Source organism: Solanum stenotomum, chromosome 12 (assembly GCF_019186545.1).
Source record: "Solanum stenotomum isolate F172 chromosome 12, ASM1918654v1, whole genome shotgun sequence".
Lineage (NCBI taxonomy): Eukaryota > Viridiplantae > Streptophyta > Magnoliopsida > Solanales > Solanaceae > Solanum > Solanum stenotomum.
Window position 1 is genome coordinate 40269684 of NC_064293.1, and position 14283 is coordinate 40283966.

The 14283-nt window shown below is 27.5% G+C and overlaps 1 protein-coding gene across 1 annotated transcript in view; it reads right to left on the bottom strand.

Moving 5' to 3' along the window:
* LOC125847658 (zinc finger CCCH domain-containing protein 1-like) overlaps nucleotides 1-14283 on the bottom strand; it is a 180152-nt gene that overhangs the window by 151224 nt on the left and 14645 nt on the right. The window lies entirely within an intron of this gene.

Genomic DNA, 14283 nt, shown 5'->3' on the forward strand with positions numbered 1-14283 from the left:
ATAATTACACTCACGACTAACATTATACATTAATTACGCGGGTTGACTTCGAGTTTGTATAATTAGTCACATTTGTATATGTATAATTCGCCAGAATATACAAATACATATGTATTATATACAATTATCTAACCTATATACATATACAATTCACCTCTCTCCCACTCTCTGCCCTCTCTCGCTCACCTCTCTCCTCCCTCTCCCAATCTCGCTTGCCATATATACAAATCCATATGTATAATATACAATTATATATCTAACCTATATACATATACAATTCACCTCTCTGCCCTCTTTCGCTCGCCTCTCTCCTCCCTCTCCCAATCTCGCTTGTCATATATACAAATACATATGTATATTATATATATATAATTCACCTTTCTCCCACTCTTTGCCCCCTCTCTCTCACCTCTCTCCTCTCTCTCCCAGTCTCGCTCGCCTCTCTCCTCCCTATAACATATAGCTACGAATTGTAATTATCAAACTATAGCTATGGAGAGTAATTGGACTATTTTTGAGTGGTTATATGTGAAAGTTTCCCTTAATTTTATTAGCATAGGTAAGCATAATTTAAATTTGTTTTAGCAAAATACCTCTGTAAATGACACAATAGTATGGTGAACGTGTGTATTTTTGATGTGTGTTGATGGTCCCAATTTTTATTGTTTCTGGTCGAATTCTTTTTGTCTTGCTTCTGTCTTTTCTGCTCATTATTGAAGTGGTCCTTTCTTTGTTTTTTTTTTGTATGCTAATTTTGCATGTGACACAATTAAAGTATGATTGACAAATTCTGAGATTTTTCTTAACTATGGGTAATTGGGTCATTCAACCCCGACTTATACCGTTTAGATTGACTTATTTTAAGTGATTTTAAATCAAAATAAGTTTTAAGTCGTTTTGTAGTGTTTGAATAAAATAAAAAGGTATTTATAAATATTTATTTTTAAATCGAAATAATAAAAATAAGTTGAAATTTCCAACTTATAAGTTATAGGCCAAAAATCCATTCGAACAAGCTCTTGGGGTCGTTTCGTGTGAAGGATAACACCAAATAATTCTGGAATTGAATTGTTTGCCACTCAATTTGTTGTTTGGTTGACAATCGGGGATAACTTATCTCGAGATTAATAATTAGTACCAGAATAAATTATCCCTCCTCTTGAGTGGCATAGTAATCCCCAAATAACTTATCTCGAGATAAAATAGGTAAATGACAAAGATAATCCTTTAAACCCTCAAATAATTTGTTTTTAAAATTTATGCAATGCATATTATTTTGAATGCAACAAATCAGACAGTCAATAAAAAATAATCACAATATAACTTATTCATCATAACTTGTATTTAAACCAAACGATTCCCGGGTGAATAACAAAAGAATGGTGCGCAAGTGGACTGATTTTGACTCGAATAAAATATCTTCATTCGGATAGTTGAATTTACCCAAGTAAAACAGATGCTAGTACATAATTTGGCCATTAAGTATTATTACGGTGAATGATGATGATAGAATGCGGACACTTTTTTTCTTTCTTTTTTTGGGCTAAGAAAGATGATTTTATTTATTTACAAGAACTAGAGAAGAAAGGAATAAGCATAATTGGGGATCGTACTAGTCATATATAGTAATTTTTGAAAGATAAACGATAAATACATACTAGTTGGGAAGAGAGGGGTAGCACAATGGTGTCTAAGGTTGATGTTCTGTAAAAGGAGTTAGGTGCTTGTCAATCTTTGTTAGTACGTCAGATATTTGTTTGCTCTCTATAGATATGTCTAATCAATTCGCTTTGTAAAGTTGGATCATCAATAACCTACAATCAGAAATAAGACGTGAGTAGATATCTATTGTTATTTTTAGGTCGCTAAATTAATTAAGCGAGTGAGTATTACCATATATATTGATGATGAAAGAAAGATGAAGAGATACCTATTGTTATTTTTTACGTTCTAAGAAAGATGATATTATTTATTTACAAAGGAAAGAAAGGAATAAGCACAATTAGGGACCATACTAGTCATATATAGTAATTTCGGAACGGTCCTTATTGAAAGCAATAAATACATACTAGTTGGGAAGGGATGGATATAGCGCAATGGTGTTTAAGATTTTTGTTTGTTAAAAGGAGTTAGGTGCTTGTCAAACTTTGTTAATGCGTTAGTTATTTACTTGATCTCTCTATAGATATGTCTAATCTTCTTTTTGTAAAGTCAGATCATTAATAACCTACAAACAAAAATAAGATATGAATAAATACCCATAATTATTTTTTAGGTCGTTAAATTAATTAGGCAATGAGTGTTACCATTTATATTATTGAATATTGATGATGAAGAGATAGGATGATAGAGGTAATTACCCCAACTATGGGTATAAAATAACAAATAAAAAATATCTTTTTAAAAATATCAAGACAATTTTTTTAAGAAGGGGACCTTAATGTCCATTTCAATATCTAATAAATTGTTCTAAACGTCGACAATAACTTCCACTAACAAATACTTGAGCTACGGGAAAAAGGAAACGAAAAGGACATTAAATTAAGGGCAAATTAGCGAAATCATATACTTTTAAGATAAAATTACAATTTATCTCTTATAAGTTTATAATTGCAGTAATCCCTCAAAAATTTAAAAAAACGGATACAATAATATAAGCATTGATACATTAAAAAGAGGGTCGGATACATTATTAATTAAGCGGATACATTAGTAAAATGAGAAAAATGATTATTAATTAAGCGGATGTATTAGTAAAGAGGCTCGGATACACTATTAATTAAGCGGATACATTATTAATTTTTGTATTCGCGATTTTTGACTTAAGAGAAAAATGATTAATTTTGGAGATTTGTAAAACTAATAGGAGATAATGATAATAAATTAATTAAAAGGTGGTATTTCAGTAATTTTCCAAAATTAAATACATCTTAAATTTATTTTGAAAATAAATTTAATATTTAAATTATTCTTCCGATCTATTATACCTCTTATACTAATACTAATATAATTAAAAGATGGTAGAATCGTGATGGTGAAGATATGCTAAAGAAAATATGATAGCGTTTAATTAGGTTACAATTTTAAATTATACTTCATCCGTCCCATATTAGTTTATCATTATACTAAAAATAGTTGTCTCATATTAATTGTCCACCTTACTAAATCAAGAAAGCAAGAATTAATTTTTCCCACATTAAACTTGTAATTAATTTTTTTTGAAAGTGTTCACATTTGTTTGTAAAATTCCAAGAAGCTTTTTAAGGGATGAATTAGTAAAATTATCTTCTTATTTATGATTTCTTAAGCATCATACAAAATAAAAAGTGATCAACTAATATGAGACGGAGAGAGCAGAAAATACGGATGGTAATTTAAGAGTTAGGCTAAAATCTATAAACTTGATGACCTAGAGATATTGAATCGTAATTTTCTCATTGATAAAATAAATGGATCATTAATCTATATAAAGTTAAGTTTTCATTTGGTGTAAGATATACAATATAATAATTGCATAATAAATTAAAAGCTTATTTTATCTAATGTTTAATTAGAGGCATTCGATAATCATTCGATTAAACGAGTCAATGGATTAATTTTAAAATCTTTGACCAAATATAGTACGTATTGATTTGGCATGTATATTATATGCTTTGAAGTTTGGACATTAATTGAAAATTTCCCACAGGAACAACAGAAAAGACAAACGAGTTACCTTGGTTTCCGAAAGTTGAATTGTTATTACTCTAATTATTAGAGCTCCTAATTATTACTAGTATTTTTTATTATTTTTTTTATATTAGTGGTGTTCAATTTAATTTGTGAAATGATTTTACGGTGTATCTACATTTATTTAGAGAGTTTATATACATATGCAGTTACCTCTTAGTGGTATTTTGAAATTTCGATCAATTTTATATCAGGTTAGAGTTATGAGTAAGTCATTGGCAATTTTTTTTTGCCAGTTAATATCTTTGATTGATATACTTTTAGAATTATATAGTTAAATTTTAATTTTTGTGTATCTAAAATTAATTTAGATTTTTTCCTACAAGATATAAAAAAACAAGAAATTTATACGACATTACATGTCAAGAAATTTAATTAGTGAGAAAAAAAGATAGTTGAATAAAGGAAGAAAAATTCACAAGTAATTTTAGTAGAATTTTCTCGAGTAGAAGATCAGTATAATCTTTTAAGTACTTATTTTAAAGTAAAAAACAATAACACCAAATCAAAAATCATTACTTAAAAATTTAAATTATAATTTTAACTTATAAGTAATAAAAAAAGAATTAGCTCATCCAAACAGACAATTAACTCAAGTTAAATTGAATATTAGTTATTTAATGCTTGTCACGGCTTACCAAATATGCCCTTGAAATGCGTTTAAGAAAATTATATTAAAACACGTATATATATCCCATGCAGATCTCGTATCAATTCACAGCGTTAATAATAATTTTTAACCAACTAATTCGATCAGTAACACATGTATTAGTACGACTAGTTATATTAATACATGCCCAGTTGTCCACTACTAAACATAAATCACAAAATTAAGGTTGAAATCGATGTTCATTCGTCAATAATTAAGGCCTAAAATCAAGTAGATTGAGGACTCAACACTCCCTTTATTTTATTAGATATAAAAGTAAATAAATAAATAAATCGAGGACTCAATACTTCCTCTATTTTGAAGAAATTAAAAATGAAAATGTAACAATTCGAAATCAAACTCACCATGGCATTGAACAATTTTGCCACTAATTAATCACTTGTGCTCTTTGGTCAAATGTTTTTGTTATTTATATGTATTCAACTGTAGTTTTGCCCTTTAAAATTTGACGAACATCTATCCACTTTCTTATATATAAAAACATAAATAAGAGTATAATATATTCATAAAAGCAACAAATACAATTATTTTTTTCCCAAAAAGCTTTTTATTTTCTTAATTTTACCCACATGTTAGAATTATGTGTATACATATTTTTTGAAAATGTATACTTAATACTCTTCAAGAGTATAATATATTCATTAAAAAAAAAAAAAGCTACACCATACTCATGTTTCTCTTGACATTTTTCCAAGTAATTCCTTTTTATGGTCCCTAAATGCCCTTCAAGGCTTCAATAATTATAATAAAAACACATTCAAAACATTGGTTTTTTCTCAACCAATAAAGAGTCAATTAATGCTTGTCACGACTTACCGAATATACCCTCGTAATGTGTCCAAGAAAATAATACTTATTGAAATACGTATATAATTCCATGCATGCATATTGATTTCGAGCATAAATAATCTTTTTTTTAAAAATGATGAATCTCTTTTAAAAAAATTTAAACTTTGGAGACAAAATTTGAGATCGAAATTTTGTACAAATTTCATATACGAAACATTGATTTCAAATCAAAACTTGAAATTAGGAAGTCAAATAATATAGCCAAACGATTACTAATTCTATCAGTAACACACGTGTTATGACTAGTTATTTTCATACATGGTTGTAGATATGTAATTAAAATTGATGGACTTTCGTTAATTTTCTACTAATAAAATTCATCAACTTTTCGACTGTGTCCCTCAAATTTATTCATGGTTTATCGCAATTTTTAAGTAATGGTCACAGCTAGCTCACCAAATAATTACCTAAGGAAATGCATTAAAAATAATTGAAATTATGTAATTCTTCAGCAAATTATTGAGCAAAGTCATAATAGTCAAAAACAGGTTCTCATAATGTTTTAACTCTTTTAAATTATTTGGATGCAAAAGAAATCTTATACTAATATTATTAAAATATATGGTATATATAGGCACATTTTTTTCAGCACTCCGTCTTGGACTTTTGTTGAAACATTTTAAGTTGAGGCTTATTAGGCTCATGGTTTTTATATAGAACATAGTACTCATATGATAAGCTAGCCAGCCAAAAATTAAATAATAATAATATTATATTTTATATATCAACAACTTTATTTTTTTAATACTATCCGTAAATTTTAATATATGATAGCTAGCAAGTTATAACTTCATTATAATTTTTGCAAGCTGATTATTGATTAACACTTATCAAACACTTAATAACAACCACTCTAATGTAAAACATTTTTTTTTCATAAGCTTAGAGGTTGGTACATATTTGAAAATAGAAATTCAGTTTCACAAATTTATTAATTTATATAGACGTATCTTGAATCTTCGATGAACTAGCCTTGGCCGCTACCTTGTACTTAAATATTTAAATTTTCATTGTCGTAGATCAATTTTTGCCTGCTGAGAAAAGTATTAATTGTACAAAGGTTGCATGTGCTAGAATATATAATATATTCACAAAATTAAACAGTAGCAGTTTCACGTCACTCTACCAAAGTGCCACAATTTTTTTATTTTCTTTAGGCACCGCCATCAGCTATATTAGTTATCTATTGTGTCCGGTAGCGTCAGCCTTCTGCCTATGACTAGGGGCGGAGTGATATTTATATGTTAAATTCTGCGTTTAAAGGATATATATAATTTTAAAATTGGATATCCTTGATAAAAATTATTCATGTGGCGCAGTGATAATGAATGTTCATTCTGGCTCCGCCAACACCATTATTCTTGGAAATTTTGATAAAATTTCTGACTCTGCCACTGTGACAAGGCTCAGCTAGATAATCGAACGTGACGCTTAATTCTTTTTCTCTGCATATTCGAAATTGGAAAACGCCAACTTAATTTTCCAATAGCTTTTTTATTTTTCTTGGTCAAAGCGGTTGAAGTTTACCAAGATATATATACAAATATGCAGTAATTTGAAATTCTGAATATGTTTGGTACAATATCAAACAAACAGTCAATCTAACTTATTTTTTTAAAATATAAATCTTTCAAGTTGGTTTTTTCTGCAAGTGCGCAACCAAGTCACAATTGAGTATCCACCCAATACTTCCTTTGGGTCCACAAATTTTGAATCACTAAACTTGTTTGACAAAAATAAAGTCAGATAAAATTTGTATCAGTCGTGTGAAGCATCATCATGTAAAAAAATAATCCAATTAATGTTGAGCATAGTGGAAGAAACTAAAAAACATGTAAAGCACATTTATCGTCTGTTTGAATAGAAATTAATTTTAAATGATTTTTATTTATTTTTAAGTGTTCGCTCATTTCTAACCGACAGAAATTCATTCTAACAAATAAGATTTATCGAATAAGGGATATAGAAGCTAAGGCAAGCAATCAGTACATGAATTCCTTCCCGACCACTTCACGCTAAAGTTCATACTCATATTAATCTATGAACCACCCTTCTCTTTGATTTGTCCTTCATGACCTCTCTTAAACTTTTCAATGATCGTTTAGGTAGACTCTCAAAAAAGTAACTTCATTGATAATTTGGGGTTCAGCACTAAATGCTAAATACTCCCTATGTTATTTTCTAATCAAGTAGTAACATTAATGATAACATGTCATATCTTCTTTAATAAATGTATAGAGATAAAGTACTCAAATAAAAGGTGGAAACTTAAGTACAGTTCATGTCATTTACTTCTTTAATAATAATGAAGTACTCTAGTCTTGTTTGCATTAATTCCTAATTAGAATTTCTGCAATTAGGACTTATGAATGAATGGTGGTGGTACAAATGCACTAAATTAATTAGTCGTATGTGTAATGGAGATTGAACTACTAATTAATACTAAATTTCCAAATATTTGGTACGGGCAGGGGGTTAGTGCCTTAGTGGTATTATCGTGAATTTATATGAGTATATAGTATGGCCACGACCAAAAAAAGGACCTTATTAGCTTAAATGTTATAGTTAATCGTCCACCATTATATTAGTGTGTGTCATTAATTATTTAATTAATATGACTACGAAAGTTCTAGGAACAAATGGTATATATATATATATATCATCTGATCACTTCTCAATTAGGGATTAATAGACTTATGGCCGGCTGATTTAAGAAGTAATATTTTGGGATAATTAAGAAAAATATTCATTACGTGGTCTAATCTACACTAGATTTAGCCTAATTATTAGTTAAACATGCTCATCATATCTTTTGGTGATCTAACTCATCAAATGTGGCTAAACTAATGGATAAGTACTCGTACATCAGTGTCATCTATAATCTTCTCAAAAAAGGGATTAAAAGACTTGTGACTGACTTTCTAAGTACCCCCCACCCCCCAAATCCATTTAAGGAGTATTATTTTTGGGATAATTAAGAAGAAAAAGTTTATAGAGACACAAACAAAATTAATAAGGCAACTTAATTGTTATTGGTTTGGGGGATGAACACAAATTTTATTTGTTATATTTATACACCATACATTACTACACTATATATACAATTGATATATAATGTATAAGGGTGTATATGTATTGTATACTAATGTATTACGGTATATACACACTACAACACTACTATACGTCATATTATATTATATAGACTTAAAAATTGGATGATAAAGAAATAAAAGAGGTTTCTACGATGATTCTGGCAAAGAAGGAAAAAAAAAATTAAATTGGTGGGCTGACACTACCATTAATATGGTGGATTACAACGGTGCAAAATATATTTGTAACTTTACCCTAATATTTTCAAGTGTAATTGATAGGGAAAATTAGGTGGATAAGTAAATATATATATTAGTTAATTAGTTATCATAACTATAGTTTAATTAAATTATCATCCACCACTAACTTACCATCATAAGTACGTGACCCACGTCTAGAATTTGTATAATTTGACTCCTAATTGTATAAATTCAGAATTTGTATAATTTGGTTCCTAATGGTACAAATCCAAATTTTTCCTAATTGTATAGATTCAAAATTTGTATATGCTTATCCTAGCTTGTATATAATTATCCTGTTGATACATTTGATTTGTATAAGTTCTGAAAAATTCCTAAATGTATAAATACAGAATTTGTATATATTTACCCTGTTTGTATATTGGCAAGCGAATTATACAAATGGAAAATACCCATGGCAATCAAAAATATATTTTTGGAGCGTAATTATGCAAATTGTAGCTAAAGAGGCTTATTAAGTTTAATTTTTTTGCTATCTATGAAATTTCCTCTAATTGATGTTGGATAGCTGAGCTAAAGACCTAGAATAGTTTAGTTAAGTTGGGCCTCTCCTCTTTCTTTAGCATTTATTGGAAATATTGGGTCGGGTAAGCAATGTAGACCCAAACTTATTATAAGTCATCTTTAGGCATGGTAATGGAGTGGGGCGGGGAAAGTTGCGCCTTTAACCCACAAAATTTCAACCCGCCTTATATAACATTTTTATTTATTTTTAACTCGCCCCTTTGTCATCTCTAGTCATAGTCCTAACTCCTAGCTTTGGGCTAAAGCAGAGGAACTACATGGCAGCCTAATCCAGATTTGGGCTGAGGCCCAAATTCTAGTCCTCTAACAAAAAGGATGCAAATTATATTTCTCGTGAAATTATTGATCTGATATTTATATACATGAAAATTGAATGAAATAACAAACTATTAATTCAAATTAAATGATATAGCCATAATTTCTTTTACTTGTAATTCGCAGCAAACCCATGTTTTTTGTCATCCCATTTGTATACCGAAATATACAAATGCAGGACCCATTTATATACCGAAATATACAAATAGACCAAAAGACATATTTTTTTATGTATATGTACCAAAATATATAGATTAATAGCCATAACAAATATAAAGTTTGCTATGGAGCGCAATTATACAAACTATAGTTATAGTATTCAAATAGATTTTTATGTTTGCTAAACCTAAAATTTACTCTATATATACTCTATATTAATTAAGAACTTAATTAACTATTATCTAGTAATGATGTAAAAAATATTGCATGTTTTTTTTTCTATATTATAAGTGTTAGTCAACCAGTTCTTATTAACATGTTAGGTAACCTTATTTAACCTATAACAAAAAGTAGTATAAATATTGATCTCCGACGTTCTTCTCTTTTTTCGTTGTTTTTAAAACAAATTGTATTTCATATATCTGTTAACCTTTGACCTATATACAAGTGTAAATGTTTGATTTTGTTGTATTTCGAAGAGAGTTACTTGTATATTTTTTTTCAATTTATATATAAGGTCGCATCTCAAAATCAATTTCATTTTTATCATAATATTTCCTCATGACAAATAGATATTTATTACTTAATTTTAGCATGAAAAATCTTAATAACTCAATTGTTTGACTATCTGAAATTTCATCTGTTTAGGGAGGTTGAATTCCCATTTTATAAATCCACTTGAAGTTTAGAAAGATGTATAGTATCTTAGGAGCTAAGAATTGCTTAGAAAGCGACAGGGTTGAGGAAATGAAGAGGAAATTGACAGTAAAGGATGAAGATGATTTTTGATTATTTTTTTCAATGTGTGTGCCAGTGTTTGGTAACATCTCTCATCAAATTTCTGACTCCGCCGCAGGTACAAATGCATGTAGAAAAAGTAGGAGGAGGAAACTTACATTGATTTGTGGGGAGTTACGGTGAAGGGCCGTCCTTTTCTGCCAAATCGGCAACTTCCTCCTACTTATTCTTATCCATCAAATATTAATTTATTTTGTGTTAAGCCTTAAGGTAACAACAACAACACTTGTTCTTCTTCTTTACATGCAACAAAGCAACCTTATTTGTCTCTTTTCTATTCTGCAAATTATCAAATCCACTCAACTTTGACAAAGGACCACATATCAATATTTAATACTCTCTTTATCCATTTTTAATTATCCTAGTTTTTTTTTTCGAGTTAAACTATAAAAATTTTAATTAACATTTTATGATGTATTTTTTAATCATATTGATATGTAAAAAATTGCAATTTATAGGACTTTTCGTATAGTTTTTGAATATATATATATTCTAATTTAACTTTAAAAATTAGTCAAATTGACTTTCGAAAAACACAATATGATAATTAAAACTGGACGAAGGGAATATATCTTCTAATGAGATGTGTCTTCTTTTAAAGAGTTGTGACTTTTTCAATTATGACTTTTTTGAATGATTGTGATTTCTCGCATAAGTCTTAACAAATATTTATTCATAGACTTCGTACTTCCATTTGTTTCATATAAATTGAGGAGTTTCCTTTCATTTTTAAACTATAAGGGGNTAAGCCTTAAGGTAACAACAACAACACTTGTTCTTCTTCTTTACATGCAACAAAGCAACCTTATTTGTCTCTTTTCTATTCTGCAAATTATCAAATCCACTCAACTTTGACAAAGGACCACATATCAATATTTAATACTCTCTTTATCCATTTTTAATTATCATAGTTTTTTTTATCGAATTAAATTATAAGAATTTTAATTAATATTTTATGATGTATTTTTTCATCATATTGATATGTAAAAAATTGCAATTTATATGACTTTTCGTATAGTTTTTAAATATTTAATTTTTTAAAAAAATATCGAATTAATATAATCTAATTTAACTTTAAAAATTAGTCAAATTGACTTTCGAAAAACACAATATGATAATTAAAAGTGGACGGAGGGAATATATCTTCTAATGAGATGTGTCTTTTTTTAAAGAGTTGTGACTTTTTCAATTATGACTTTTTTGAATGATTGTGGTTTCTCGCATAAGTCTTAACAAATAGTTGTTCATAGACTTCATACTTCCATTTGTTTCATATAAATTGAGGAGTTTCCTTTCATTTTTAAACTATTAATTTTCTATTTTTCTTCTTCCTAAAAAAACTCAAGTATGATTTGCAATCGTTGAATAGTTCAAAGTTCAACGAAATTTGAGGTACATTTGTATTGTTCAAATTTTTATGCCGGGGACTCTTGCGAGAGAGTTTTACAAATTATTTTAATTATTCTTTATATTGTGAAAGAACATTTTGGCTCAAGTGTTAATTGATCTTAAATATTTGAATGTATATATATAAAATTTGATATATACATATAACGCATGTATCGAGAAATTAATTTCACAGAAAGGGGAAGTAAAGTTTGAATTATTTATTTGAACACATATAGGAAAACTAATTTCACTAAAAGGGGAAGCAAAGTTTGTATAATTGTATTATTTATTTGACTTATTCGCAGTAAAATTAGTTTCATGTTCACTTGTTAGTCCACGAAATCTCCTGCATAATGTCTGACTTTTAATTTAATCATATAATGTTATCCGTTGATTACAATATTTCTTAGATTTTCCCAATATATACGACTATATATATGAGCTACTATTGTCAAAAGCGAAAAGTGAAAAGGTTAGGTTAACGTGATTCATATATATTATTGAACAATAAAAAAAGACTCAATCTGATATAGAAGTCAAGTCAAATTTTTTAAGATGAAAAAATCGTCATTTGAAAAGATGTATTTGAAATGAAATAAAAACAGTGAAAATTTCCATCAATAAATAGGTAAAGAAATGACATTATAAAAAAAATTATAATTATTAGGAGTAAGTTTGAATATTTTCTCTTGCCCATTGTATCATATTTATCGTTCTAAACTATTATAATTTCTACGATATTATTAACCTAATAATTTCATCAACGTTAATTGACAATTCATAGTGAATTAAATCATGAATGCTTGTGCAATCATTTCTTTGGTAATACTTCAAACGTTCAATTACTTCAGTAATCAATTTAGAGGGACCCTATACTGTTTTTAAGTTGGAAAAAATTCACGGTTATAATTGAGTTTCTCAAACAATTCGAATAAATCAAAATAGAAGGTCAAAAAGTATATTATCAAGAGGAACAACCACAAAAGAAAAAAAACAACTAATTTGTTTAAACATTTCCCATTGGTTGCTCCGTGATCATGACATGCAACAAAACTACCGTTAAATTAATTAATAATCATAGTTCTATTGTTGCTAAATATTTTTTTAATAGCAATTTCATATCACTATTTGTGATTGTCCTAAATCTGTAACGCCATTGTATCTAATGACAATTAATTAAAAATTTACTATTCTTTATTAATGTGTATATTTATTACCGCTAAAAAATATTTTTATTTTAAGTGACACCATGTAAAAATGGATGATGTTGATTTGTTAACTATTTTGTTGCAAAGATTTAAATTTATTGCCTCATATATATATATATATATATACATAAAATAAGATTCGCGTGTAGAAAAAATTCTGTCATTAGCCAACCAGACAAATTTAATCTAATTTGGTGAGGTAAAATTTGATCCCAACTATTAATGGATGATATATTTTGGTCGTTTAGCCAAGTTCAGAGGCATCATAAATATATATTATATATGCTATAGACTACAAGAGATAATTACAATTTACAAGCGAAAAAGGGAAATCACTATATAGCATTATTTCTAACGATGTTACAAATATAATATTTTGTTATACTATTCGTACAAATAATGTAAATTTTTATTTAAATACAAATAACTTTGTTAAGTATAGATTTTTTAATTTGAAAAAACTAATAAATTAAAGTATTACTTATAAAATTAAATTTTTGAATGGTTGAAACGAAGAAATACTATGAAGGTGATAAAAAGACAATGGGACTCCCTACTAAAGCATAAGATAAGTTTCATAAAATATTTATAAGACTGACACTATTGTATGCTGCTAATTAATTAAAGTTCAACTTACATACATACATAAAAAACGAGTGTTGTATTTCTTACGCAATTAGTACAATTAGTACTAATTGTGCTACTTATCCTGTTCCTTTTTACTTATCCAATTAATTTTTTTTTTGTTTTTTTAATTGTCATTTTTAACAAATATATCTATTACACCATTCATTTATTTAGAGAGTTAATATTTTTGAAAAAAATAGAACCTCTTTAATGAGTAAATTGATTTTGAAATTCTATCAATTAATAGGAATAATATAATAAACATATTATGTCAATTTTAATTTTTTTAAAAGTGTATTAAATAAAAAATAAACAAATAAATAGGAATCGGGGAGTATTATATGCTCACAAAAAAAATGGACCCATTCTTATATCATTTGGTCCATGAATTTTTTAATTCATTTTGTGAGATAAAAAGCAGTCTAATTAAATGTCCAGCTTGCTTATGATTGATTTTCATATTCAATCCAACTTGTTTGTGATTGATGACATAGTTGTTTGTATGTCCACTGCTAAAAATAAATATAAAAAAATTAATAAGGGATAAAATTTTATAGTTAAATAACAAATTTATATTAGTTTTATTTAATTATGAATTAATGAAAATTTTTTAAAAGTTAATTCAATTAACTAAAATTTACTTAATGATAAATTACTTAAAATC